The sequence below is a fragment of the Chelonia mydas genome, chromosome 14, assembly GCF_015237465.2.
Source record: "Chelonia mydas isolate rCheMyd1 chromosome 14, rCheMyd1.pri.v2, whole genome shotgun sequence".
Lineage (NCBI taxonomy): Eukaryota > Metazoa > Chordata > Testudines > Cheloniidae > Chelonia > Chelonia mydas.
The window spans coordinates 4,239,521-4,254,270 of NC_051254.2; the positions used below are offsets into that span (position 1 = coordinate 4,239,521).

At 48.9% G+C, this 14,750-nt stretch overlaps 1 protein-coding gene across 17 annotated transcripts in view; it reads left to right on the top strand.

The window, feature by feature from the left end:
- The window catches only part of SLC39A11 (solute carrier family 39 member 11), a 399,980-nt gene that overhangs the window by 238,737 nt on the left and 146,493 nt on the right, over positions 1-14,750 (top strand). The gene's annotated exons all lie outside the window — the stretch shown is intronic.

The following is a 14,750-nucleotide window of genomic DNA, read 5'->3' on the forward strand; positions in this document are numbered from 1 at the left end:
AGCGAAACCTAAACCAAAATGCAGTTCCGGAGAAGAAATGTTCTGTTCATTATAACTAAGAAATGCAACATAAAAGTTATGCCTTGCAATTGTTGTGTTGATAAACACTAAATAAAAAGAGCATATTGCCATGCGTTTCCAGATACCGTGCCACCGAGGAGTGGTACGGGAGGGTATATACTGTTGCTGCACTAAAACATGGGGAAACTGAAATACAAGGAATTTTCAGGGTCTGATTTTTTCGCCCACTGAAGTCAAGTGAAAACCAGGCCGCTACAACCTTGTCCAAGGCTTCAGCAAATTACTGGCAGTTCTGGGATTAGCGTTCAGTTCCTGGCTCCCAGACTAGTGTTCAATTTACTAGCTCTTGCAGGCAGATTGCAACGACAATCAGGAAACACATGTCCCTGTTAGGGTTTTCTTACTGTTCATTGGCTTGAGTCTGTGCCCTCCATAACAAAGCTCCGCTTGATTTCAGTGGTTCAGGATCTGGCTCTAAAATCCTGCTTTTTTTACAGGGTTCTTTAACATCGGTTTAGTCAGAAAAGCATTAAATAACTCAAAATAACACACACAAGAAAAACTCATTACAGAAGCACCTCTCATAGCTGTGTGTACAGCCTAGGCTGACCAGGTGTCCGGTTTTGGACTGGAACACCCGGTCAAAAAGGGATCCTGGCAGCTCCGGTCAGCACCGCTGACTGGGCCGTTGACTGTCTGGTCGGTGGTGCCGCCGCGCAGCAGGGCTGGCAGGCTCCCTGCTAGCCGCCGTATGGCTTCCAGGTTGGAAAGCAGCCAGCATGTCTGGCTCCTAGCCTTTGGGACGGCCAGGGGGGTCCACGTGCTGCCCTGCCCACAGGCGCATCTTCCATTGGCTGGGTCAGGGCAGGGGAGGAATAGCGCTACTCGCGTGTGGTAAGCAGGTGGCTGTTGAGGGGTCGCATGGCGCGCGCCTTTCCCAATTGCTGCCTGGACCTCTGCTCCTCCATACGCTGCCGCACTCCCATTATGTCCCTATACACCCCTGTGCCCCGCACATCCTCATTCACCTGTAGCCTTCTGCCTCCCCCTGCATCTCCATCCACCCCACATACCCCCCCCACACCCCCTCCTCTCTCCTTCACTGCCTCCTCTCACCCCCCACCCTGCTCTCGTCCTTGGCCTCTTTCCCTCCCCATCCTGTCTCCTCCACCCCATCCCCCATCCTTTCCCCTCCAGCCCACCCTCCTCCCTTCCCGGCTGGGTGATTTCCACAGCCCCTGGAAAAGTGTGTGAAAAAGTGTCTCCGTGTAGGCAAGTGTGTGCATGCATGCATTGTATGTGTGTAAGAGACTGTGTCTTTGTGGAGGGAGGTGCGTGTGTTGCCACATGTGCGTATACCTGTGTGAATAAAATTTGCAGCCTAACTCTTTGACTTTTATTCCTTTTGCTGGCTTGCGCACAAAAAAATTGATGGCAAAATGTGTGTATTCATTTCATAAGTTTTTAAAAGAGAAGGGAACTCTAAAAGAAATGTATTATTTCTTAAAGTGAATGTTGTTGACTAGTAATCGCAGAAGAGCCAACGTATCATACATTTTCTCCCACCTTTATCTAGCTACATTATAAACTCTTTATTGCAGACACTCTCTTTATATGTGTATGCCCAGCACCTATCACCCTGGGGCCCTGATCTTAGTTGGGGTCTTTAGGCACTAAACGGCAATTGTAATATTAAATAATGTGGAATTATATGTGTTAGTGCCTGCTAGATGTGTACACATGAATACATGTGTATCTGTCTGCATGTAGGTGTGGGAGTCGGTTTCTGTGGTTTGTGCTCGGTGGATTTGTATTTGGGCTTCAGGAGTGGGCCTTTAATGGACCCATTGCAGCTGTGATAATGTGTGGTCTTAATTCCACATATAAAATTACAATAACTTTAGTGAACAAAAACCATGGAGCTGATTACGAAAAATGGGAAGAGGGGAGGGAAAGAATCATGAAAACCGTGGTGAAATATCTTTTTTTTTTTCTTTTAATTACCCCTTTTCACTATTTTGCTGCCAGCTCTAGCGTCCTGTAACAAATAAAACCTGAACTTAGCATAATACATCTGTCAAAACCATAAATATTCCTGTTTGGGCCCTGCAGTGAAAATGAGCACATGAGAGAGGGTGGGAGAGAGCAAGCAACGGAGGGAGGGAAATGAAGTCAGCGGGGGCCGGGGCCTTGGAAAGGGGTGGGGCCTCAGGGAAGGGGTGGGGCAGTGTGCGGGGCAAGGGTGTTCGGTTTTCTGAAATTAGAAAGTTGGCAACCCGAGTACGGCCCCTAATGCGTTGCTGAATGACAAGTGGCATGGCCTAGAGGAGTAGGTGTGGGGCAGGGAAGCAGGATGGTTGAGAGTTCTATATTTCACCCATTTGTGAGTGCACAGAACTGCCCCTGAACAGCCCTAGGAGCTAACGCTTCCGGTCCAGGGGACACGAGATGCCATTGTGCTGTCTGCACTGGGTCGCGAGATTGTGCATTGATTTGAGTATGGGGAGGCATCAGCGTCATGCTACCAACCTCCTTAGCTTTGATAATTGACCCAGTATGGGAAACTGAAACTTACCGTGAACTGTACTGGGATTTGCCGTGCCCGTTAGTCATTGTATTTATTTGTATATGATGCATTGTACCAGCATGTTTACTTTGGAAGTTAAGGTGCTTGTCAAATAAAATCCATGTGTATAAATGTCATTTACCAGCAGCAGTCACTTAACTTCACATATATTCTGCGTGCAGATAATCAGGATTTTTCAAAAAGCTCAAGGACTCGTAGTTCTAGAGGTATAGTTCGTACCTGCTGTTTGACCATGGGCAGTCACTTTTTTCTTTCCTGTTCCTCTTTCCTCTGCCACCTCTTGTCTGTCTTCTCTGTTCCAATTGCAAGATCTTCGGGGCAGGGCCTGTCTTGTAGCGTATGTTTGTACGGAGCTTACCACAAGGGAGTCTCCATCTTGGTAGAGCTTCTAGGCCCTGCTGTAGTATAAACACAATGCAGTAATAGTAATTATCTGTACTTCCTTGTGAATATTGTGTAAAAGCACACCCAGGGAGTGAGAATCCATTAGAAACCTGACAACAGGTTCTCATGAGTCCCTGGGCACAGCCCTGCTTCAGACTATCAAAACGATCTGTGGATGAAGGGAAAGCAGTGGATGTGTTGTTTCTTGACTTTAGCAAAGCTTTTGGCATGGTCTCCCACAGTATTCTTGCCAGCAAGTTAAAGAAGTATGGGCTGGATGAATGGACTTTAAGGTGGATAGAAAGGTGGCTAGATCGTCAGACTCAACGGGTAGTGATCAATGGCTCCATGTCTAGTTGGCAGCTGGTATCAAGTGGAGTGCCCCAAGGGTCGGTCCTGGGGCCAGTTTTGTTCAATATCTTCATTAATGATCTAGAGGATGGCATGGATTGCACCCTCAGCAAGTTTGCAGATGACACTAAACTGGGAGGAGAGGTAGATACGGTGGCAGGTAGGGATAGAATACAGAGGGACCTAGACAAATTTGAAGATTGGGCCAAAAGAGGTTCAACAAAGACAAGTGCAGAGTCCTGCACTTAGGATGGAAGAATCCCATGCACTGCTGCAGACTAGGGACCGAATGGCTCGGCAGCAGTTCTGCAGAAAAGGACCTAGGGGTGACAGTGGACGAGAAGCTGGATATGAGTCAACAGTGTGCCCTTGTTGCCAAGAAGGCCAATGGCATTTTGGGCTGCATAAGTAGGAGCATTGACAGCAGATCGAGGGACGTGATCGTTCCCCTCTATTTGACATTGGTGAGGCCTCATCTGGAGTACTGTGTCCAGTTTTGGGCCCCACACTACAACAAGGATGTGAAAAAATTGGAGCGAGTCCAGCGGAGGGCAACAAAAATGATTAGGGGACTGGAACACATGATTTATGAGGAGAGGTTGAGGGAACTGGGGTTATTTAGTCTGCGGAAGAGAAGAATGAGGGGGGATTTGATAGCTGCTTTCAACTACCTGAAAGGGGGTTCCAAAGAGGATGGATCTAGACTGTTCTCAGTGGTAGCAGATGACAGAACGAGGAGCAATGATCTCAAGTTGCAGTGGGGGAGGTTAGATATTAGGAAAAACTTTTTCACTAGGAGGGTGGTGAAGCACTGGAATGCGTTACCTAGGGAGGTGGTGGAATCTCCTTCTTTTGAAGTAAGGTCAGGCTTGACAAAGCCCTAGCTGGGATGATTTAGTTGGGGATTGGTCCTGCTCTGAGCAGGGGGTTGGACTAGATGACCTCCTGAGGTCCCTTCCAACCCTGAGATTCTATGATTCTATGGTCTGCAAGTCAGAGCTATTCTTTGATGCTTTGCAGATACACATTCCCCCCGGCCTCCCATATGCATGTTCTTAATAGAGGAAACCCCTTGCAATTGTGCAACAAGAAAAATTGGCATAACTAGGGATTGTATCTTGAAGAGAATGAGAGAACTCACTGTATTACTGAGTTATTGCTGGTGCTGTTCTTTGTTAATATTATTAATGTTTAACGAATGAGAAGATGTGCCAAGTGCCTTATAGATAATAAAACAGGGTTCCTTTAGATTTACAATCTAAATTGGAAGCTCAATTTATTTAGTTTATCCAAGAGAAGGTGAAGAGGTGACTTGATCACAGTCTACATGTAGCTATCCGTGAAAGAGATTTCTGGTGGTAGACAGCTGTTTCATCTAGCAGACAAAGGCCTCATGAAAACCAATGGTGGAAGGTGAAGCGTGACTAATTCAGACTAGAAATAAGATGCAAACTTTTAACACTTTGGGCAGTTAACCACTGGGACAACTTAAGTAGGGATGTTGTGGGTTCCGCATCATTTGAATTCTTTAAATCAAGACTGAATGTATTTCTAAGGTCTGCTGTAACTCAGGCAGGAGTTACAGGCCGGACGCAGAAGTCGCTGGGTGAGGGTCTGTGGGCCGTGTCATGCAGGCACCTTGATGATCATAAAGGTTCCTTTTGGCCGGAAAATTGATGACTGACTAAACAACGTACAGACAGAGGGATGGGACACAACTAGAAGGACATTGATGGGACTCAGGGATGCCCGGCTGCATCAGACCAGAAGGTCCATCTACTCTGGTATCCTGTCGCCAACAGCCTGCACTATCTGCTTTAGAAGAAGGTGCAAGAAATGCCACAGAAGACAGCTATGGGATAATCTTCTACCAGACAAAATTTTCTCCCAAACCCCAATAGTTAGAGGCTGATTTAAACCCTGATACAGGAGGGTTTATATCTCTTCCAAAACTCTTGCTTATTTTATGGTATTTACTCTGATAAGTCTGGATAATCTTGTTTTCCATAAAGCTGTCCAATCCTTTTCTGAATGTTGTCGAACTCTTGGGCACCAGTATCTTGTGTCAATGAGTTCTACAAGCTAATTGTGCATTGTCTGAAAAAGTATTTCCTTTATCAGTTTTCTATATTTGGTCCCTTTCAGTTTCACTGTCTGTCCCCCTTTGTGCCGTTTAAAGCTCCTCATTAGTGACACAATTTTGATGATGACTTTCTATTAGCTAGTTTAGAATTACACTCCCCGTTTCCCTCCCAATTTGCATTATTTGCTACGGAATGTCATGCAGTTTATCCATATTTTAGCAGTATTAGGGTGCAAACCCTGCCTCCAAGAGCAAATATGCTGGGCCCTACTCTATCAGTCCACCTGTCAGTCCTGGGGAGAATTAACTATCCCACTACTTACAGCTAAAGCAGGGAGGATAGAAGAGAACTCCATAATTGTGGGGAATGTGACCTGGTGGGATCAGAGCCCAAGATTGTGAGTCAGGACTTCTGGGTTCTGTTCCTAGTTTCGTCTGACTGTGTAACATTGTGCAGTCCCTCTCTGTATAATGGGACTGATCACACTTACCTGGTCATAAGAGGGGGCGGCGGTTAGGGTGACCAATTTTATAGGGACAGTCCTGATATATAGGTGCCTATAACCCCCCAGTCCCTGTTCCAATTTTTCACACTTGCTATCCGGTCACCTTCGTGGCTGTAGGCTTTAATTCTTAGTCATTTTTTAAGTGCTTTGAGATGAAAAGGGCTGCATAATTGGAAAAGAGAAATCTTTGGGAGTAAAACTTGCCCGCCTGTTTTGCAAAACATGCCTTTAAAATTGGAACATGTGAAAATTCAGTCGACAGCAGATCTGTGCGTGTGTGTGTCACCGGCTCGCTCATTCCTTGGCAGACAGCATTCTGTGCAAGCACCAGTCTCCAGAAGTCTCTCTACTCTCGTGTGAGTCAGATTTGGAAATGAACGCATTGTTCACCTATTTTTCCTCCCTGCTCCTCTGCCACGCGCACATACACACTTTGCGTGAGAGGTTACAGTAAAGCAGAAGAAAGCCCTTGCGTGCTAAGGCAGCTGTGTGTGGAACAGGTAGGGCAGGTATGGGGAAGTGCTCAAGGCCCTGTGCTTACCACAGAGCTCCTTCCCACCTGCAGGTCCCGATCAAACACCTCGACAGGCAGCCGGAGTGGGAAGCCATGATGTAATCTTGGGAACCCACAACAATCGGCTCTTTCATGGCAAGGCGATAACAATCAAAACAGTATGTAAGGGCCTGCCATGCAAGAATACACATGCATATTATACACTGTAGGGAATTGAAAGCCGTCGTGAAAAGGGGCTTGTTAAGAATATGTAGCCTACTTTCATAATCAGTTTGTAAAAGAATAGGCCCTTGAAAACAAGGGTTTAGGCTTATAGAAGGCTTTCTGTGCCTTGACCTTGCAAATATGCAGAGATGCCAACTTTTTCTGAAAGTGAACTAGGAGTTTCCCAGCATGGTGCCATACCAATTGGCAGGCAAGATTTGAAGGGTGGAACGTCCAGCTGCGGGTATGTGCCCCCAAGGAACTGTAATAGGTTAGTTTCCTTTCCCTACAAAGCGTTGCTCCTTGGTGGGGCTTAGAGAAGCAGGAGCTGCAGCTTTGTTACCTTTTCTTCCTTAAAATTGCAGCAAAGCCCGGTGCTCTGTCCAGGGGCCAGCACCACCATGGAGCAGGAGTGCAGTAATGATAAAAGTTGTTTCCGTACTGTGTACTGGTGAGAGTCCATAAGAATGGGCATCACTGAAAATCCCCCGTGAACCTGTCCCTTCTTGGAGTTCATGATGATAAAATAATGCCTAGCTCTTGTGTGTGCTTTTTCATCCACGGATCTCAACGTGCTTTTTGAAGGAGACAAGGGTAATGGCCCCCTTTTTACAGTTGGGGAAACCGAGGCACAAAGATGTGCAGGGTAGACTTCCAAAAGCATCTAAGTGACTTAGGAACCTAAGCCCCAACTTCAGAAGTGGTTTAGGCCCTCAGGAGCCTCAGTCCCAGGGACTTGCAATGAGACGTAAGCTCCGTAGTGCCTGAGTCACGCAGGGTATGTCGACACTGCAGCTGGGCTCTTGGGCAGGCAGACACGCACCAGCTCTGCTGGAGCCAGCATGCTAGAGATAGCAGTGTGGGTGTGGTGGCACGGGCTGGCTGGCTGAGTGTGGACCCAGGGGTTGGGCTGATCTGTACTCAGGCGACTAGCCTGTGCCATTGCCCAAGCTGCAATGTCCACGTTGCTCTTTTAGGCATGCTAGCTCAAGCAGAGCTAGCCTGGGTCTGACTACCTGGGCTGGGAGGCACCTGCCCAGCTTCAGCGTAGACACATTTGAAAATTCAGACACAACTGAAATGACTTGTCCAAGGTCACCCGTCAGCCAGTGGCAGAGCTAGGAATAGAACCCAGGTCTTCTGAGTCCCAGTCCAGTGCTCCACCTGCTAGGCAACACGTCCATCGTGCTCCTGTTCAAACCCGCACGTGTTTGTACATTGAGCAGTTGTCTTGCCATCTGTGAAATGGGTTTATCATGGTGGAGACAAATGGCCCTGTCTGGTTGGATCTCGTTCATGTCATGTCTGCTTCTGATACCCACAAAGTAAATTATGTCACCATCTTCCTGCCTTTTGTAGTGGCACAAAAGTCACTCATGGCTGTGCATTTCACGCTGATTACTGTCCTGCTCAGATGGTTATGCTCAGTTATCCCCCAGTCACCTGCCTCTAGCTGTCCCCACACCCTGGCATACTGTAGTTACCCAGAAATGCACTTGGTTCAGACTGCTGGTACATCTGCTTTACAGCGTGTGCTCTTTGCAATAGGAGGAAGCCTTCCAAGTGTCTCCACCTATTTCCTTCATAAGGAACCCTTTGTTTCCCTGATACACAATGCAGCTTTATTTGGTTCAGTCTCTTTCCTCCCAACTGTTTCCCAGAAAACTCTTCACAGAGGTAGGGAGAAAATATGAGGTGTATATGTGGACTTGTACTGGGAAGGTCAGGCTTTGGACTAGAAACTTCTTCACCTTGGCACCCAAACAGCATAGGAGACACCCTCTTATACAAACAAAGGTGACCTCTGAGCAGTGCATGGCCATATACTTTCTGTGCTGTGAACCAAGGCGAAGCAAGTGAGAAGGGGTCTGTTCCCAGACTCCATATGCTGTTAATGAAGTATTCGCACCCAGGTACAAATAGCAGTGTCTGGGAAACTCTCAAGGCCCGAACGAGGATGCGAGGCCGTGGCCAAGGTATTACGGAGGTGACAAGAGGCACTAAGATTCCCTGTGGTGGCAAGAGGCAGAGAATGGGCTTCTGGAATGGGAGAGATGGAAGAGGAAGCAAGGGGACCTGTGGATGAGCAGAGAGGAAACCAGGAGCCTAGCAGAATGTGGGATGGCCTTTGCCTGAGTCCAGACCCTAAGTGGCAGAGTCAGGAGGGAGCAGAGAACAGAAAGAGCCTAGCTTTGGAATTCAGGAATTCCCAGGTTCTAATCCCCATTCTTCCAATAGCACCTTAGGTTCCCTATCGTCCGTTAGATGGGATAATACTCACCTCCCTCCCACTGTAATCTGCAGGTTAATCAGGAACTGGGTTTCCAGCCAGAGTTTCCCCCTTTTTACAGTTTTAAACCACGTCTGAACCCCAAACCCAGCAAGCCTTCTCCAGTTTGATCTCTGCAGCCTGCTTCCTTCAGCGCCACTGTGGCACTCCTGTCACCTGCTAGCTTGTGTCTGAGCATAGTGCTGGCCCTTGTCCCTCACAGGGCAGTACCCACTAAAGCCCTGCCCTGTGGTGCCAGTGGGGCCTGCCACTGCTGAGCGCAGAGAGTGCATGCGAGAGTCCAGAGAGCATGCACAGAAGGGGAACCTGAAGGGAGGTGTTTGGGGGGTCCACCTGGAATCATTGGCAAAGTTTGACTTCTGTGTTTGGGGTGGCAGCCTCAGTCATGCCAACGGGGCCGGGCATGGAGAAGCAAATTCCACATCTGCCCAAGGCTTTCAGTTTGGGGGGGTCAACGCTCCTCCTGCCCACCTCCAAATTATGCCCGTGCCTGGAATGGAAGGAAAGGGCAAAATAACAGGAACAGGCTGTAGCCCTAGCAAGGAGCAAAGCATGCAAATGCTCAGAGTTTTCTGCCCTTGGGGAAAGAAGAGCATCTTGATACATTTCCACTTAGAATATACTTTGAATAAACTTTGGGGGTTTGTGTCAGGTCCGCTTTTTATTAGTGGGGGCTGGGAAAGGGATAAATGCTTCAGCTTTAGGCTTCTCTTAGCTATAATGGAGAAATCTTTAGTCTTTGCTAAATTTCCCTTTCCCACATCTGCCCCTCACCTCACTCGTGCTCTACCCCCATCACAGCTTTCTCACAGTCTCTCCTTGTTTTAAGGCAGCCCAGTAGTGAAAGCTCAGAGGGGGTGGTGCTGTGGGAGTGGAGGGGGGGTGGGGAAGAGAGACCTCGGGGGGTTCTTTTTGTACAGACCCCTTGGTTCACACTTCCCTCTCCCATTAATTTGTTGTGGTCGGGACCAGTAATAGCTGCTTTGTGCTAAGGCAAGGGAAGGAAGGGGGGGGGGGGGAACCCAGCACACAGACAGTGGGTCCACTGTTTTCTATAAGGGATGTTTTCCCTGCTGCACACCCCCCCTCCCCCCCCGTGAATAAAGTTTTTGATTGTAATGGTCTGTCCTGGTGAAGGACACCCACAGCCTCTCACTCGCTCTTCTGTAAACCATGTCAGAAGTTTAAACAACCCAGAGAGATTTTTCTCACCTGTCTGATTTTACTAATAGGAACACAAGTGTTTAAAGCTGCAAAGGGAGCTTTCAGCCACTGGCGAAAGAATGAAACCAGCCCTTGTGGGCCTGCGTTTCAGGTCTGGTCGGCAGCTGTGCGGTGCAGGCAAGACCTTTCCTAGGACTCTCTGCCTCAGCTGTTGGCTAGAGCTGAAGTATCTCTCCAGACTCTGTGATGTCTGTCTGTGGGTTATGGACCTCAGGAATGCCTGCTCGGGGATTGCTACCCACTGGTCTCTGCGGCTCAGATTCACTCTGGCATGACTTCATGAACTTCAGTGGAATTGTGCCCGCTGTACCAGTGTTGCATTTGGCCCCCCGTGTCTACTTGGAAACTGAAGTCATGGAAAACTTGTTACATGTTGGGAGAAAATCCTTAGCTTCACTGAAGTTCTAATCTGACTGTCGGTGCGGAGGTGGGACCCCTTTTATTCTAGCGACAGGGTGATGTCGCGCTGTTGTGCCATGGTGCACTGGTGTTACACAGTCTCATCCTGCTGCGACGCACGGCCGCAGCCGCACTGTGATGGGGTGGGAATTGGAAAGGCGGCCTATGGATCAACGCTGCGAAAGTGGTGACCTGGGCATCGGGTCAGCTGCTGGCCCATCTCCATGCACTTCAGTGGAGTTGAGCTTCCAGTGCCGGTGTCAAGTTGGGTGCCCTGTGTTTATCCTGAAACCAGAGTTATGGAAAACTTCAGGCCTCTTGGGAGAAATCCTAGCTGCGTTGATGTCAATAGAAACTTTGCCATGTCCTTTAGTGGGGACAAGACTGCGCCCCGTGTGTGTGTGTAGCCACGTGGAGTCTTCTCCCATGCTGCCCCATATGTGTGGGATGTGCTCACCGTGCAAAGCCACCTCACCGTTCTCCTTCAGATGTCTTCTTTAAACCTCTCCTCGGCCGTCATGCTTACACAGAGCTTGGCAGTGGGTGTGCTGCGGTCAGGATCCTCCCTCTGTTGCTTGTGCTCTCTCAACTTGCTGCTTATAGCCTTACACTCGGGTTGTAAGTTCTTTAGGGCAGGTATAATAGTGTCTGCTAGCTGTTTGCACAGCACCCAGCACAACGGGGCCTGGCCTCTACCCACAACTTTAAAGCCACTAATAATGATAATACCTATCACAGTGAGGCTTGAGTCTGGGACCTTCAGTGCTGTCAGCCTCTGCCATTGCTGCGAAAGGAGTTACTCTGCTGGCTGGTATCGGCAGTAGACTCTCACTTGCTTATGCACACCGGGGAGAGACGGGCCCGCTTCGTCCTGGTGCGGTTTATATTTGGGCAAGCCGGCTTCTCTCCCCTTACAACAGTTCAGATCATGCCGAGCATCTCAGCCCCGCTGCCGGGTTGTGGAGCTAAATGAAGGGATGCTGGTGAAACTTGCCAGTGTCCTCCCATAAAAGGTACTGTAGAAATTCAGAGGAATAGTATGTTTCACCCAGGGTAAATTCCCAATGGTCAATGCTGGTTTTCACAGCAACTACACTGATTTCCTACCTCCCCACCGACCGTAGGCAAAAAAGGTTGATTTGTCATTTTTCCAGAGGGGGGGAAGAAAATCCCAAACCAAAAAACATTGAGCTCAATGTGCACAATGAGTTGGTGCTCACTAGAGAGTTCTGCCTTTGATTTGCAGCCCGGATTGCTAAATTCAGAATTGTGTGCGGTGAGGGAAGCAGTACGGAAATAAGTGAGCTCTGGCAGAGATCAAAACTGAGGCACATTGGTAGAAACATAAGGGTGCAGGGGCCCAAGACTGGCTCAGCAGAAGGTGTGGCGGATTAGGACTGAGCTTCATTGCAGAGCTGAATGAGGTCCCAAGGCTGGCTTAGGAAGCAGCATTGCAGGGGAGAGGGTGCGATGGCAGAGTGTGGGTGGAGGAGGGTTACTGTAGGGCAGCACTGAAGCTGTTTGGCAGAGCTGCAGAAGGAGAAAAGCTCGCCCAGACTTTGCCCAGACTGTGCCCTCCAGGGTACTTAGTCCCTCGTGTTCATGACATCAGACCCAATTGTCAAATGTGGGTGTGGGGGAAATAAGTGAAGCTTTTGTTTCCTTTTCAAGGGTAGCTGGTGGAAACCTCACATGAAAGAGATTGCAAAGGGGTGAAAATAGTGTTCCCAGACTTGAGCAAAGTGAGATCCAATAGGTAGATAATGGTGCACGTGAGCCCATGGTTTTGTAACAGCCGTCTCGGCACAAGCCATGCCAAGATTTTTATGTAACCAACGGGGCAGGGGAGGCAGTGTGCGTCTGAAGCTATCCTGAAACGCTCAGATTCTTAATGCAAACCAAGGCTCCATCCTGATTGATTCTCCTTCCCTCCTGGACGTGCCTGACAAGTTTGTTTACTTTGCAGTACTTCTGGGGTTTGTTTAAAGAGGTGTATTTTTATTTATTGTCCCTTGACAGTTCCTGGTTGGGGGGGCATCTAAAGGGGCTGCTCTGTGAGCTGTCAATGGTTTTAAAACTGGAGTGCAAAAGTGACTGGGCACCAAACCACAGCTACTATATTAACAGTGCTTAAAAAAATCCATCCTCCCTCTGTAAATATGGAAATCTGATTTCCATTTTTAGTTATTTTTCAGAAGGTCCCTTTGCTGCACGAATGACAAATCCACAGAGAAACGTGTGCAAAGCCACGTGAAGTAGCCACATAAGTTTATCTGAAGAGAAAGCAACGCTCTGCCTTTGTGACGTTGTCGTGACCTGGCGAGCTTTGTGTTGTGACATCACCAATGGCTGCATTGCAATGTTGCTATGCTCCAACGGGATTTCAGCGGCGGCGGGAGAGGGGTTTGTGATTCCTTGCAGGACGTTGGATGGACCTGTGGGAACATGAGGCTATCCTGGGGAATTTGGGGGGAGTGGAGAGACTCAACCCCAGTTACTATTTCCTGCATCTGTGAGGGTGCCTAGGATGATGTCCTCCTGGATTCCTGATCCTAATGAAGAGGTTCTGGCACCGTGGTGGCCGACTTTGGGAAGAACGACCTAGTCAGCATGTCTACCTGGAGCATCTAAGCCTAATTCCTGGCTCACAATTTGCTGCAATGTGGCAACCTTCCATTCTTAGGAGCCGGCACAACTAACTCTGGTACTCTTAAAACACAGGGCATTTCCAGCGCCTCGTCTGCCCTGAGTCAAGGACAGAAATCCCCCACTTGCTTGGGAGGACAAGACATTTCTCAAGCGGGCTGGGGTCCTTAAATGTTTGCAAATGTTTTTTAAAGCCTTGTAAATGTCCTGCCTCTTCTTCCCCTGTAACCCGAATCACCCTCCTTATAAAGCTTCTTTTTTTTCCCACTTGGCAAAGCTGGGCTCCACAAAGGCTGATTTTTTAAAATGACTTTATGACCAAGTGCTCTCGTCCCCCTTCCCAGCCTCCCTCCCACCCCCCATCCATGTGCCCTGCGCTCCAAATGGGGCGCCCGCTGTCCTCATTGCCATACCAGCTGGTTGCTGCTGAGGGTGGCCTAGGAAGGAGCATGTTTGCATTTCGACCCTCCAAAGTGCTTGTCTAGGCCAGGCGCGGCGGGATCCATTCTTCAGCGCCCAGCTGTCAGAACAGCTTCTCCCCACGCAAGCTAGCCTGCTTGCGAGCTTCAAAATCCTGCCTCCTTGCAGATGAAGGGCTGCGGTTAGCACTGTCATGAAATTGGAGGCCAACAAGCAAAACCACCATCACTTTCCCCACTAGCTCAGTCATTAGGAGCCAGCCACTGGGGCTGGACAGGGTGCTTTCCTGCCGGTGTTAACTGCTAGATGCTGGAGCAGCGGGGAAGCTGGGAGTATTCCCTTCTGCAGCCACCCAGGACGGAGTGGGTACCAGAATGGAACTCGTGGACCTGTCTGTGCCTGTCTCTCAGTGTTGATTCCCCAGTGCTGCGCTTTGGGCACCTTATTATCCAAGCAGGGTCACCTGCTCCCACGGCTGAAGTTTAATGGGGCGGTCTCCGGAACAGCAAGGAGTGGAACGGAAAAGCGGGGCTGGGATACTGGGGAAAGCAGCAGCCCTGAGGCAGTTGCAGGTACGGATCCTCCAGGGTGAGTTGCAGACTCAGATGCCAGTTCTGTTTCATCTGACCGCCTGCAGGCTTTGGACCGGCCTGTGTCTTGGCCATTGTTTAACGTCTCAGCTGCAGGATAGTGCATCTGGGGTACTAGTGCATCAGTGGCCAAATTCTCGTTTGGGGGTGGATGCTGCAGCCTTTCTAGTGCAGCATGCTTCTCCCCTCTGGGTGATCCAGGCTCTGAATGTGAGCAGGGTTTGTTTAAAAGTTATATATATATTTTTAAAAGCCTGTAGGTTAAAAACACACAACCCTACAGCTAGTGCAGGAGGGGATAAAAGCAAACAATAGGGTGACTGTGCAACCATGCAGACAATGCGGGAGATGAACAGTAAACGAGAGGGATTAACCTCTGCATTATCTGATGTAGGCTGCAAGCGGAGCTTGTTTGACTTGACCTCCCATAACAGCAGAGGCATCTCAGAGAGGAGGAAACTGGCCCCTTTCGGAGAGCTAGCAAAACAGGGCTGCCTCTGAAGACTTATGGGGATCCCTGTTCACATCCGC